The 15,166-nt window shown below is 40.0% G+C and overlaps 1 protein-coding gene across 2 annotated transcripts in view; it reads left to right on the forward strand.

The window, feature by feature from the left end:
- The first annotated feature begins 1,369 nt into the window (after positions 1-1,369).
- The window catches only part of PAFAH1B1 (platelet activating factor acetylhydrolase 1b regulatory subunit 1), a 58,361-nt gene continuing 44,564 nt past the window's right edge, over positions 1,370-15,166 (forward strand). Inside the window, exon 1 of one of the 2 annotated variants that reach the window (XM_087717183.1) lies at positions 1,370-1,779. The gene's annotated coding sequence lies outside the window, so the exon portion shown is untranslated. Of the gene's footprint in view, positions 1,780-2,141; positions 2,159-15,166 lie in introns of those variants that run through there. The other variant, XM_087717184.1, reaches the window with a different exon arrangement.

The following is a 15,166-nucleotide window of genomic DNA, read 5'->3' on the forward strand; positions in this document are numbered from 1 at the left end:
AAGACTGATCTCATGTCTCCCCTGGTCTTTCTGTTCGCTAGACTAGCCATGCCCAGTTCCTGTAAGCGGTCTTCATATGTTTTATTCTCCAGTCCCCAATCATCCTGGTTGCTCTCCTCTGCACTTTTTCTAGAGGCTCAACAACTTTTTTTAGTGTGGTGACCAAAACTGGATGCAGTATTCTAGGTGTGGTCTTATTAGGACTTTATAGAGTGGTATTAGTACCTCCTTTGATCTTGATTGTATTCTTCCGTTAATGCAATTTAGGATTTTGGCTTTTTTGGCTGCTGCTCCACACTGCTGGCTCATACTTAGCTGGTTATCCACTAAGACTCCAAAATCCCTCTCAGTCACTACTATTAAGCGTGGTTTCACCCAGTCTCTATGTGTACTTTTGGTTTTTCTTACATAAGTATACAACACTTTTCTCTACATTGAAATTGAATTAATTTAAAACCAGAGTTTAAACAAAACATGGTTGCACCAATCGTATCATCCAGGGGTGAAATTCTATTTTTTTTATTACCAGTTCTGTGGGTGTAGCTTGGACTTGGTGGGCATGGCAGGACACTGCAAAATCTCCATTCTCACCCCATTCCAGCCAGAGGTGGTATTTGCTGGTTCTCCAAATTGCTCAAAATTTCCGCTACCAGTTCTTCAGAAACTGCCAGAACCTGCTGAATTTCACCCCTGGTATGGTCCCAAAGGTGCTTTTTTCAAAATACAACTTTGTCTTTATGATGTAACCTTTTAGGGCTTGCTGGGAAGTTTTAGCCAGGCTTCTCTGCTCCTGTTCCAATATCTGTACCTATTTTCTTTCCAGATTGTTTCAATAGGGATTGTCACTGTGCACTTTACTGTCTGTTTTCGTGTTTCTCGTAAATGAACCGACTGAAGGAAGGAAATAAGAGGGAGAGGAGGATGAACCATCTTCCACCAGTCTCCTGCCTTCCATATTGTACCAGACTCGACCTCCTGTAACTCTGGTCTGCAAAGCCGCATTAGCTAGGAATTCTGGGATCTGAAGTCCCGACGTATCTTCAGGATACAAAACAAGGGGAAAGGCTATGGTTTTCAAAAGAAAGGGTAACGAATGACGGCGAATTACAATACATACATCTTTTATTTTTTTAAAGACGGTTGAACAGAAGGAGCGACCGAGACGCAGCAGCGGGAGCAACCGCCTGAAACAGGCCGCGCGGGCTGCCGGGAGTTTGAGTCCCGCAAGCCGCCGGCTCCTTCCCCGTCGCAAGGCACGCCGGGAGGCGGGGCGCTTTAGCTTCCCCAAGATGGTGTCCTGCCTCCCGTCCCCTCCCCTCCCCGCACATGCGCAGTGCTTGAAGCGGGCCGAGCCTGCTCCCTCCTTAGCCTTTCTCGCTCCGGCTCCCTCCCTCCTTCCTTCCTGGCGGCCGGGACGCCACTGACACGGCCGGGGCGGAAAAGCCAGTCGTTGTCACCGCCGCGAGGAGAAAGACAGAAGAAGGCCACCACCACCGCCATCATCACCGCTGCTGCCGCCGCCACCTTCGACGAAGCCGCCGCTTGCCGCCTTTGCTCCACCCCTCCTCCATCTTCTTTCTCCACACAAGCCGGTAAAAGAGACCGAGGAGGGGGGCCGAGACCCCTCCTCTGCCGGGGCGAAACCGCCGCTGCTCCTCACCTCGCGGGAGGGGCCGAAACCGCCACTTGGCCACACACACAGAAAGCAAAGCCCCGAGCCGGTGGATGGGAGCGGCCTCGCAGGCAGCAGCACCACCACCACCACCCGCGGCTCCTCGGGTAAGGCCGGCCTCAGTCCTGAGGGAGGGGCGGCGGCTTGGGTATGGGTTATAGGGGGAGGGGGAAAGGGAAGCTGGCACGGGGCGTCGGGCTCCGCTTCTGCAAGGGCTTCGAGGCGGTAGGCCCCGGCGGCCGCTCCTCCCTCGCCCGCTGCTTTCCAGCTCGCTCTCAAAATGGCCGCCGCGCCCGTTGGGGTGGGGGGGAGGAAGGGGCGGGGGGGAGGATGAGGAACATGAGGGGGGGCTCCGCTCGGCACCCCCCTTTCTTGCCCCGCACCGCCATGCGATGAGGGGAAGGTGTGGGGGGGAACGGAGGTCTCAGACGCCCCCTCGGCTCCAACGCCTGCGCTCCATCCTCCCCGGATCGCAGCGACTTGGAGGTACCGTCATTGACTCGGTCGCGGCGGGGGAAGGGTGTGTGTGTGTCGGTATTGTGGGGAGGGGGGAGACTTGAGGTCTCGCGCACTCGTGGGGGGAGGGCTTCTCCCCCCCTCCCTCACCCACACATCTTTCTTTCTCCGGGCTCGCCTTTCTCTCGCTGCTGTCATTTGCCGACGGGGCGTCCTTTTTTTTTTTTTGCACGCCGCCTCCCCCCCCCCCCCGGCCCGCATTTCCCCGCTGGCTGGGCGAGGAGAAGGGGACGGATGCTTTTTTTGGACTACAACTCCTATCAGCCTGGCCGAGCGATCGTGGGGGTTGGGGGGAGCCTCCTTGTCTGGGTCTTTACAAAACAACCCCAAAACCCCGGGTTATCTTTCCTGTCTTTTCAGAGCTCTTACAATGGATGGGGCTCTACTATAACAATCCTCCTTGCTTCTGATTCGCCCCCCCCCAAAAAAATAATAATCCCGGCTTCTGTTTGTTCTGGCCTTATTGGCCCACTTCCCAGCCTCCCTCTTTTTTTTTTCCTCTGGGTGATTCTGGGAAAGTGTGGCTGGGTGTGAAGGGAAGGTTGAGATAAAGAGGTTAAGGCAGTGGTTCCCAACCTTTTTGGGGGGCCCCGGGCCCCACCTAAGCATCTTTAAAATCCTGATGCCCCCCCTTCCATATAATTCTTACTTTACTCAAAAAAGTGAACACTACTCATGTGGAGGAAGCCTAAAAGGCTATTGACTTGGTTTAAACAAGGTTCAAATTGCCCCCATTACAAATCAAATTGCTCCCCTGTGGGACGTGGGGCCCACGTTGGGAACCACTGGGTTAAGATTTTGTGTGGAGATGGTATTCCCCCCCTTCTTGTGTTGCCGCACATCTTTTTGTCTTAAACAGACTCCCCCCCCCCATTTTCCCTTTCCCAGCTTCTCTGACTTACACCTTTCTCTTATTCATCCTACGTGCACCATTCCTTCATCCTCCAGCCTCCTCTTCACCATTCCTTCATCCTCCAGCCTCCTCTTCAGTGTTTGTCTTACCCTGCATATGTTTCCTTCTTCCTTGAGTCTTTTTGCCACACACTTTTTTGCTTTCTCTACTCTTTATTGACCAGATCTTTTATTTTTCCTCATTCGTTCATACCATAGACAGCAGCTCTGTTTTTCTTTTTAAAAAAAAAAGCTTTCTGTGCATCTCTCTTGCTCTACACAAAGCAGCTTCCACATTTTTTTATTCCATCTGGCTCTCCTCCACCACTGACCCCATCTTATGGGATGACTTATATCTTGCTTCCATCTATCAGCCTTTCAATAAGGTGTAGATGAGTGTCATGACCCATATGCATAGGTGTCTAGTAGAGTGCCCTTTTTCAGTCTGTAATGGGATTAAGGTTATTTTCTCTTTCATTTTATCTGTCTTTCTTTTTTAAAGAGAGGTAGATAAGTGACATTTTTGAATAGGATTGTAGATGTCCCTTGTTGCTCCTGGGGGCTTAAATATCCCTTATCACTCTCATATATACCTTTTTGGCAAGGAATATTTCCCCACTTTCTAATAGTATGTCTATTAGAAAGACATGGGTCTCCCAATTTCTGCATTTCTTTAGAAAGTACAATATTCTATGTGTATGTGAGGATACATCTTATCTTTTGAATACAAGAATACAACAGCCCTTTTCTCCTTACCTTGCTTCCTATGATAGGTAACAGGTAACCTTTAACTTTAGAAAAAGTCCTTTATCAGTATATAACCCTTTTAAGAGATAGCTATTATCTTCTTTTAAAAGGTTTCCAAGGTTTGAGAGAGAGACTTGTATTTTATATCATATGTTCTGATGTAACTTGGAACATGTTTTGCATTCACCCAGAATTCCACTTCAGCCTAAATATACTGTTAAGTGTATTGTTTCCTTTTCCATTCCTCAAGCCCCTCAGTTGTATCACATACAATCCTATTTCACTGCATTTCTCCTCCCCTTCTGTACACACCTCTTCTTTCTTTACCTAATTAAGTAGTAAGAGATGGCCATCTTCCACTATTTACTCTCAGAACCCGCTTACTCGCTTACCTTTGAGGACTTAATTTGCCAATATCCTCTGTTTTCCATCCCTACAGCCTTTCTGTTTCATCTGTTTCCCAGGGCTTTTTATTTATTTATTTTTCATCTTGCAACTGCTTTGTCACTCTGAAATCATATTTCACTGCCCTGCTTCTAGGCCTTCTGCTTCCCGGCATTGGCGTTTTTAACTCCTAGCACAGTAAGCGCACCTTAGTGCATCAGCGGAGACTATTATAGTCAGCTATTCCCAGCTTCCTTAAACTAGTATGCAACCTTTCCCAAGTAGCCCCTTATTTTTTTTGACATATCTGTATTATGTGTTGCTCCAGCTTTCTGTAAACTCCACATAATCAGACCTTCATCTACCACGGCTGTATCGGTTGTCACTCAGCTCGTTTTTCCTGCATCTTCCACTCCCAATGCTCCAGTTCCATACTTTGCCATCCTGTAATTTAGTCTCGCCTTCCTATTTTCCTCCTGCACATAGTCTGTTAATTTTTTTTTCAGCCCAGTGTTTCCATTAGCTTTGTTTCCCAGCCCATAGACCCAGCATGCTGCAGTACTATACCTAGCTCCATATTTTTAAGGGGTCTTCGCTGTGTTTATCATCACCTCTCTTACTTGGCTATCTGGGTTTCTTAGTAGGGTTTTTTTCTCACGGTGAGTTAGCAATAAACGAGCGTTGAGGAGTTTAAACTAAGGTGACTGTTACAAGCGAAATAAAGAAGGGTGGTCTGGTTAAGAAAGGATGTACCCCGTGTTCCTTTTTCATCCACCCTCTTGCTTTTGTTTATGAACTTCTTCCTTTTTTAAAAAATGGGAGGAGATTGATTGTAAGGTGGCACAACTGTTTAAGCAAATAAACAGAAGAGCTAAAGGTTAATGTGTTGGTGTGCTATAATAAAGGGCCTGAGGATTTCAAAATACAGAGCCGTCTGACAGCTCTAATCTGGTCTTCCAACAAGAGGCCCTTTTTCCCACCCGTCTCCCTGCAGTGACTGAGCAAGAGAAAAATCATTGATAGGAGGTGGCTCAAAGCTTCAGATTGAACCGCAGCAAAAATGGGAGGAGGATGTAGTGGAAGATAAAGAATAGGGAGATGAGATTCCACACGTTTGGGGCTAACGTTTTATTGCTACCATTTTAAAGATTCAGTGGTTCTTTTTTTAAAAAAACCTGCTTTGATTGCATAAGGGGAAGGGGAGATAATAATATTGGTAAAAGGTCTTTTTCCCTGGAACTTGTTCAAAAGGGAGCTTTTAAAATATTACATTCTGTGTTGTCTTTCATTCCTGACCTCTGGGGAAGAGCTGATGTGGCCTGTAGCTTTTATAAAATACGTATATATTAATACTATTGCACTTGGTTTGCTTTGCCTTGCCTTGATAACAAAAATCTCTCTTGCTAATGCTGCAGTAGGATTTGATTGTTGCAGTTTAACTTATTTGGCAGTTAATTTTCTAGTTGGTCACTAAAATCTATTTGCGTATACATCTTTCTGTAACATGTGGAATGGCATCTCCTTGTAGAGATATATTTGTAGGTTATACCTGTCAGTGCATATGCACACACAGTAATGTGTGTGAAAAGTGGCCTTGATCTCCATTTTCAGATTTATTGCTAAATATATATATACTGTAATTAAATTGTCAGAGCAGATACCCAGTTATATTCAAAGTAGTTCAGAATATTCTTGCAATAACTGAGATGCTGAACAAAGGAAGCATTTTTTAAACCGTGGTTTTTTCATCAGAAAGCTAGTTCGTCAGGAATGTTTTTGTTGTTCTTGTTCGGTTGGATTGTATTTGTGGAGGGCGAGTACAGCCTTTGAGCGAAGGAGAAATTGGGTGGAGTAAGGCAGAAGCTGTGAAACACAGCTAGATACCCTTTCATAGCATTCCCCCTTCTGCTTGTGTTTTTGCCCGGTGGAGGGAATAGTAATTGCAGTAACAATGAAGTCTGTTCTTTAGGGAGGAGTCTAGTGATGCAGAAATCAGATGAATGTAGGATTCTGTATTTGTTTTTTTCCTCCTTTAGGGTGGATCTTGATTTGTCTGGCATTAAAGTAACCAGCCACTGTTAGAAAGCAGGGATATTCTTTGAGCAGCCTCCTGAAAATTGGCCTGGATTTTTTTCTTTCTTCACTTGTTCACCTGATGTTAAGTAGTTCAGTATGAAATTAAAGATCAAAATGTTATTTACTTAAAAGACTATGTCATATTTCCATATTGTCAGTTTGTACTTTCATTGATTCACACATGCTAGATAGGTTTCAGAACTGCAGCTATGCCTCCTTGTCGTGACTGAATTGAGTGTAGTCATGAGATAGTAATTTTAGGTGCTGGTTGCTAATGCCTCACACAATTTAAAAGAGCTTGTCCAAATGCAGGATAAAGGGCGTGGGCAATGGAATGGTAAACAAAATATTTCTTTTTTCTTTATACTTTATACATGCCTAATGAAGGATGGTGTATTTTTTAATTGAAATTCAATCTTTGTCATGGAAGATTCAGTTCTTAAGGGTGAAAATACATAGATTTCATTCGACCAAGCTGAATAATTTGATTCTTTTCAATATAGAGTATCATGGATCAGTACGTAAGTTGTAAAAATCTGTTGTGGAATTTAATCAATGGCGTGTGGGGTGGAGTTGTTTGCTAGGATGCCCCACACCACAGGATAACACTAAGATAACAAAGCACATTGACCTTGAGATTTGTATTCTCTCTTATTGAGCTTGACAAGAAAAAAAGTGTGTATGGGTGGGCAAAAAAGGAATTTGAGAGTTATTAAATACTATGGAAATTTTTTTTAAAAAAATATTACAATTTCAAATATTCCATACTTGATTACATAGATTACTTCCTTTGGTCCGACGCACTTTCTTTTGATGCAATATTTAGATTGTACTTTTTATTTTCTGTATTATGCAGTAGAAAACCTCTGGCTGCCAGGCAACCATGTGGCCTTTAAAAGCTTTGGATGCAGCCCCCAGAGATCTCCAAAAGTTGTTACCAATTTGTAATCTTAATGTGGCAGAAGGGGGGGGGGACTATTAAATATATGCTAAAGAGTAATTGAATTAACTATTTAAATTAAATTGGAAAAGACAGCTGTTAAAGAAGTGGGTGCCTTTTAAATTTTCTAAATAAATAATTAAGTTACGTAAATAAAAAAACTCAGTTTCTGTCAAGATGGATTTGATTTAAATCTCTAAACACAATTTATTCACTAAGGGAGATTCTTTAATGATTTATAGTAAGTGTTTATTTTTGTTTGACATAACATGAATGCTGCCTATATCTTTCTCTTATCTGAAATTATTTGTAGGTTTTAGTTTCAGAAGGTATGGACCATATTGCAGTAATTCATTATCTACATATTTGTGGCATCATTAAGGCCTGAATCAGCTTATTTATTTATTGTAGGTATTGAATGATCTTTTTGTAGTATTGTGTATTGTTACACAACAACCATCACCAGATATTAAATTGTATTAATTGTATTGCATTTTGCATAAGTTTTGTATAATTTTGTCTTTTTAATAAATTGCCCAAAGTTAACCTGTGATACGATGGGCTCCCAAGACATTTTTAAAATAAATAAATAAATAAATAAATGTTATTTCACTGTTCCTTCCTTTTGCATTTTTAGCCAGTCTTTAGTTAATACTGGTAGGTCTCCATGGTAGCAAATAAGATATTATATTTAGAAGTTATGATCATAGTTTTACAGTTGAATTCTTAATATTTTAGATAAGGTTTTAAGAAATAAGTTCAATTTAGATTTTTGAAAAATCCATAAAAATATTTTTAAATTGGTTTTTGTCCTGGGTGCTGCAGACACTGCTTTGAAGTGCAGCCTTTCATATAGCACTTAAAGGCCAAGGGTTTTAATGTGGATGACAGTATGTATCCCTGTGATGTCTCCATAATATGCCTTAATTATGCCTCTCTCTGCTTAGGTATTGTTTTTTTCCTTGTGTTTACTATAGACTTGGATGGTTTTACAATTGATTATTTTGTCTTTTCTCTGTTTTAGAACATTTTTAACGGATACATCTTTCAAATGTTTTGGTCTCATTACTTGTTTAAAATATACTAACTCTTATGTTACACAGGTTACTGTTTTTCTACAATTCACTAATTTCATCTGAATACTTTTTCATGGATGCCAATTCATGCAGACTGATTGCATGGATTCTCTTTTAACTGGCCTAAGGCACTAGCATTCAGAGAAATACAAAGTTGAACTCTTTGCCCCAACCCCACTCCATCCCTACTGATAGGTAGATTATTTGTGATGTGACATGGCAAATAAGGAACAAAGGTCCTGATCAACTAGCTTTACTATAATAACCTTATCTTGGATATGAGGTTGAAATGATACCACAAGACTTAATTATATGCTGATATTCAAGTAAGAAGCACTGCCCATGAATGAAATGAATGAATAATGAAAGAGTGGATCCCAATTAATATGAAAATATTTCTGGTTTGTGTGATGCTGTATTTTTAGGTAATTTTAATTCAGCTTCTTGGGAACTATTCTAAAACTGTATGATTCATCTTTTCCTTTGAAGCAGCTCTGTAAGATAGGTCATAGATACAGCTAGTAGTGCTTTCTAAATTATTTTATATGGAGCTTTCTCGCTACAAGGTAAAATTGTACTATTGTAATCTGGGGATTGAAAGATGATGCAAGACTTTGTAGAGAATAAAATAAAACACCAAATTTTGTATGAACTACACCATTTCTTAATTTATCTTTGCTTACCATTTTAAGACAATCCTTTAATTACTGTCCCTGTCTACCCGTATAAATTTGTGATATGGCAAACATATTCTGTATGAATACTTCTAATTCTTTATTAAAGTGTATTTCAGAGAATGATTATGGAATATAATACATAAATGTCATGTAGGTCAGTTAAAAGTATTAGGTGGGCATGGGTGTGTGTAGTGTGGCAGGATAAGGCCATCCTGAGCTGTAAAAAGGCATTGGTTGACTTGAGCCAATAATTATTTCTTAAGACAACAATACTGCTGTTGGGGAAAAATTGAGAAGTGAACTCAGGCTTCCTGGAGTTCTTGAATGAAAGGCAGGCTAAAAAATAATGACTTCTTTTTTGTTAAGCAATTATTTTTTATTTGTTGTTTAGTCCCCATCATGTTTCCAGTACATAACCTTCCAAGACACACAACTCAGGATTTATTGGTTAAAAATTGTCTACTGAACCCTGAAAGAAGAATACCATTTAAGAGGTTGTGATTAAAAATGCTTGCTTTTTGTAAAGATCTGAAAATATTTGGTCTTAAATGTTATTAAATACTTCTCTTTTTAAAAGTACGTACTTTAGTCTAACACTGTTTACAGATTAGCCACTTAAAATTTTATAGTGGGGATGGTAAAATCAAACCTAGAATGATTAATGAGAAATTAAAAATGATAATATATCAGAATAGGATAGTCCAGTTATGTCCTTTTATCTTGTATGTTACCAGACTGGAATTCCACTTAAATTCTTATAAATTAAGAAAAAAAATGCATATCACAGATGATCTAATAAGTTCAAGGTTATGTCCTTTAATCAGATGGACATTGGTAAATAAGTATAAGTATAACCTTGTCATTGTACTTAAATACAACGAAATTTGTTTTAACCTCACTGGTGCAAAATTATAACAGAAACGAAAAAAGAAAGAAAGAAAAAACTAGCGTGTGCATGGAATGATTGTGGTTGTATTTAAAAGTCTCACAGCCCAAGGATAGAAACTATCTTTAAACATGTTTGTTCGGCTGGCTATACTTTGATGTCTTCTGCCTGATGGTAGAAGTGCAAAGAGACACTGACCAGGGTGTGAATCATCTCTGAGTATCTTCCTTACTCTGCTAAAGCAGCGAGATCTGGCGATGTCATCCAGTTGTGTCAGAGGGCAACCAATGGTTTCTTGTGCCGAATTGATCACTGTGGACTTGAGTTTCTATTTTGAAAGTTGTTTATTAACCTAATCTGGTCTAGTGAGATACTTGTAGCATATGCATAGTATTGAAAATTAAGATGAGATTCCAGATTAGCTCATGTTGGCCTAACCTAGGCAGTCATTATGTTATACAAGAGGAAAAATAAATACTCACTAGGAGTTTCTGCAAGACTTGATTAATAAAAATGAAGCTTCACTTAATGAAAATAAAAGCAGAACTAAGAATGTTTTCATCCAAGATTAGCCATGTAATAACAGTATGATAAATGAAATTTATGTTATATTGTCTATTAAAAGAATAGGATAGGCATGATTGTTCAAATTATATTAATTACTAAATTGAAACATAAGGGATTGGTCATTTTCTACATATATTGTATTGCAAATTTCTATGTACATACAAAGATGCCAACCAATATTAATTACTTGAAGGTGGAAGATGCAGATCCATATATTTTTATTGCATAAAATAGGGGATAGAATTGCATCACAAAAGTACCTTTTCACAACTTTTCTGGATACAGATGTTTCTCCATAAGAAGAGGTATCTGTGTTTCTTGATACTTATGCTTATTTCTAATTTGAGAAATGAATTTCTGTCTCTGTAATTAGTATAAACTAAATTTAATCTAATGTTTTCATTAAACCACAGTATATCAGCTTTACCACATAGAGCTGCCAGAAGAGTAAAAGCAATGCTGAGTTCCTTGTGGGAAGAACAGTATAGAGATGTTTTAAATGCATTTATAATGAAAAAAGTTTCTTTTGACAAGCATGAATAGAAATACCTTATTAATATTTGAAAAACTGCAATGCCAGAAGAGAGAGATCGTGATTATTAAACATGTCCATCTTCACAACTGAACATCCTGTGTGAGGAGACTGATTAAAATATTCTACTTCTCGATCAGTGATTAAAGCAATCAAATTTTCGTTCCTGGGTTTATTTATATATTTATTAAACAAATGTATACAGCCACCCAACTCTTAGGCTTAGAACAGAGGTGTCAAACTCGCATTGTCACAGCAGCATCACCTGATGTATTGCGCCTTTTTCCCCCTTTACTAAACTGGGCAGGGGTGGGGCCAGCATGTGACGCATTTGGCCCATGGGGCCACGAGTTTGACACCCCTGGCTTAGAACATTAAAAATCCGTAGTATCTTCTGTTCTTTTTTCCAATATATTTTAGACTGTTTTTGTTAAAGATTTATACCGTGTATGGGTTCTGGGAAGTCGGAGGGAAGGCTGGGGGGAGGTTGGGGGGGTTGAGGGGGGGAGGGAGGGATATATATCAGGTTTGATGAGAGGTGTTAGATTTTAATGTAATTTGATTCCGCATGTATACTGTCTTCTCTTATTTTTTTCTTCAAAACTAGGATATGTTAAGTATATTGATATGGAAGTGGAAATACACCAATGAGAGGAAGAGTGGGAAACAGAAGGGAGAAGAAAGATGGGAAGAGAGGGATAGGAGAGAAGGGTAAGGGGGGAAGATGAGGAGGATGAGGATAAGGAGGAGTGGAATGTAGAGAGAGGAGAAGGAGAAAGGAAGGGGAAGTAGAGTAGGAAAGGATGATGGAGGGAAGATAGGAAGTAGGAGAGAGGTAGAAGAAAGAGGTGTATGGAGAGCAGAAGAGCTAATAATGGGTTTTAACTTTTTGGCGTTGATGACAAGAGGAACTGATGTAATCATTATTTAATACTATATGATACGGTCTATGTATAGTATACATATGATTGTATGTTATGAAAATGGAAATAAAATATGTTTATATAAAAAAAATCCGTAGTATAAAACAGGGAGCCCTAAAATATCTAAAACACATACACACAGCATATGGTAACAAAAACAATCAAACCAGTGATTTGATTGGCACATCGTATCAACGTAAGGTCCCAGGTCTGCTGACAGAACCATCTCTTCTGTGGGGAACAGCTTGCCCTGCCTTCCCACTCCTGTGGGCGGGGTAGACATTACTGGGGAAAGGCAGTCCTTCATATAACCTGGCCCCAAGCCATACAGGGGTTCAAAGGTGATAACCAGCATCTTGAAGTGCACCAGAAGCAAATTGGCAGCCAATGCAGCTCCCACAAAAGAGATGACAAATGCACAAATCTGGGCTCCCTCAAAACTGCTGGCCGCTATGTTTTGAAACAACTGAAGCTTCTGGATGCTCTTCAAGGGCAGCCCCTCTAGAACCCATTACAGTAGTCCAAATAGGAGTGATTATTGGCCATGGTGCCAATTTTTTTAAAAAAATGTATGTATGATGATCTAGAGCAGTGGTTCTCAACCTGTGGGTCAGGACCCCTTTGGGGGGTCGAACGACCCTTTCACAGGGGTCGCCTAAGACCATCGGAAAACACATATTTTCGATGGTCTTAGGAACTGAGACACCAATTTTATGGTTGGGGGTCACCATAACATGAGGAACTGTATTAAAGGGTCACGGCATTGGGAAGGTTGAGAACTACTGATCAAAAGCAAACGTTTGGTCATTGTTAAACATTAATTGCTGAAACTAGACTTCAATGCCTTTTTGAGCTTTGATCACACTATAACTGCAATTTATAATGGAGGGATGTCCATACAGCATCAAACGTTATAGAATAATTCTTGTGATAATGCTACAGTTCTGTCCAGTCTAGTGCAACTTTCTTCAACCTGGTTCTTTCCAGATGTGCTGGGCTATACTTCTTATTATCTCAACTTGCACATGTTTTGTATATATGGGCTAGGTTATTGGGCATTGAAACTCACACAGTGCAAGAAGTCTGTTCCAGGGCAACCAACCTAGTATATTCTCCAAAGCAAGATATTTTATTATTCTATAGCCAATCCCATTAATTCAGTCGATCCAGATGAGTGAGCTGTGTAGTAGTCATGAATTATGGGACTTGCTAGCAGACTTAAAGGGAGGGTTAAAATTCCTTCAATGAATCAAGAGAAAATTCTAGCATGACGAACATTAGATACTGTATGTATATACTTGGAGGCATGTGAGCTATATACAATGGATTAATTGCATAGAAATTTAACATTTCTTTGTCCTCACCATCCATACTACCTAATGGATACAAAAAACCTTTCCTTTGTAGCAGTAATAAAGAAAACCAGCATGATGCAGTTGTTTAGTTGCTGGATTAGGAGTGTGGGAACCCAGCTAGGGGTGTGTGACCTTGAGCCAGTTACAAGTTTTGTAACCAGAAGGTTGCATGGAAAAATAGGAAAAAGGAGCACTATTGAAAGGTGGAATATAAATTTAATAAATAAAAAACAAACATTTTGCATAGAAATCAATAATCTATTTGATTTCCTTTATCACAATGGAAGCCACTGTGTTTTTAAGTCCAATGTACTAATAATATAGCTATAAAATTAAAGAAAGATTATCTACTGTATATATACACTTCTCTTTAGATAACAATTGATTAAATACAAATCTTTTCTAGTTACAAATAGTCCTTGACTTCGAACAGTCAGTAAACGGATGGTTGAAGTTACACTGGCATTGAAAAAATATTGCATTTATGACTGTGCAGCAACCCCAAGCTCATACGATCAGATTTTTGGTGCTTGGCAACTGGCATGTATTCACGGCTGTAGCCCAAAACTATGTAATTGTCATTTGCAACCTTCCCAGCTGGCTTCTAACTGAAGCAAGTCAATGGGGGAAGCTGGATTCACTTAAAAACCATGTGATTCACTTAAATGGTCATAAAATTGGAGGTCACTCACTTAACAGTCTTGCTTAACAATGGAAATTCTGGCTCCAGTTTTAGTCATAAACTGAGACATACCTATATTACAAACCATATTTTAAATGTAGAACTTAGTAAATATTTGTCAACTCACAATCCCTCCTCACCCCTTTGATATTCCTATTGTTTTATAGATTCTTGCTGTTTCAGTTGGGGAAATGCTACCTCTGGGAAAAAATCTACAAGCAAATATTTTTTAAAGGACTGTTTAATTTGTGGCAATATTGTATTTATCCAAAAAAAAGTATTATTGAATTTCACCTTAAATATAGATGGAATATTATCCTGCATTGATTTTCCATCACAATTGTAGATCAACAGGGCTTTTCCTATCTTCTGCCTCAAATGAGAATAAAGACACTTGTCTGGAGTCTCAAAATCATAGATTTGGAACCATCTATAGATCTAGCTATAGATCTATTTAGATAATCAATTCTGAGCCCTCTTTTTGTACCGAAAACCAGATTTACAGTAGATGGCTATTCAATCGCTGTTTGAACTCATCCAATGAAAGACCACCTACCATCACACTGGATAATCAACCCCATTGTGATTAATTTCTGTATTTCTAACATCTTTATTTCCCTTCTATGATCTTGTCCCAGTTTATATGAATCATCCTCTAAAGCAGCGGTTCCCAACCTTTTGGGCATCAGGGACTGGTTCTGTAGAGAGAGGTTTTTCCAGGGACCAGAGGGGGTGTGGTTTTATGTGCTGCCTGCATCCCATGGATGGGCTTCACTTGTTTGCGCGACCCTGTTGCTGGCATGCCACGGCCCGGTGCCGGTCCATGGATCAGGGTGGTGTTGGGTTTGGGGATCCTTGCTCTAAAGCATGTTGCCAAGAATTGAAGACAATACTTGAATTAGATTGTGACTATTGTAGGTTTAGGTTTAGTAGATTTATATGCCGCCCTTTTCCCAAGGATTCAGGGCGCCGTACAACTTTAAAAGAAACACATAATACAAAAGTTTAAAAAAATTAAATAGAATATCCCAAACAAACCCAATTAGAATTGACAATAACATTTTTTAAAAAAAATTCGAATTAAAATTAACAATGATCAATAATTTATTTTGTTTTGTTCAGGCCGTGCTGGCTTGCTGGAAAAGCCAACTTTTTAGGGCGCGTCAGAAGGACCAGAGGTCGGGGATTATATGAAGCTCCGCGGGCAGCTCATTCCAGAGGGAAGGCACTCCCATAAAGAAG

Source organism: Thamnophis sirtalis, unplaced genomic scaffold, assembly GCF_051295495.1.
Source record: "Thamnophis sirtalis isolate CommonGarterSnake01/CBP01778 unplaced genomic scaffold, rThaSir2_p1.2 scaffold_6, whole genome shotgun sequence".
NCBI lineage: Eukaryota > Metazoa > Chordata > Lepidosauria > Squamata > Natricidae > Thamnophis > Thamnophis sirtalis.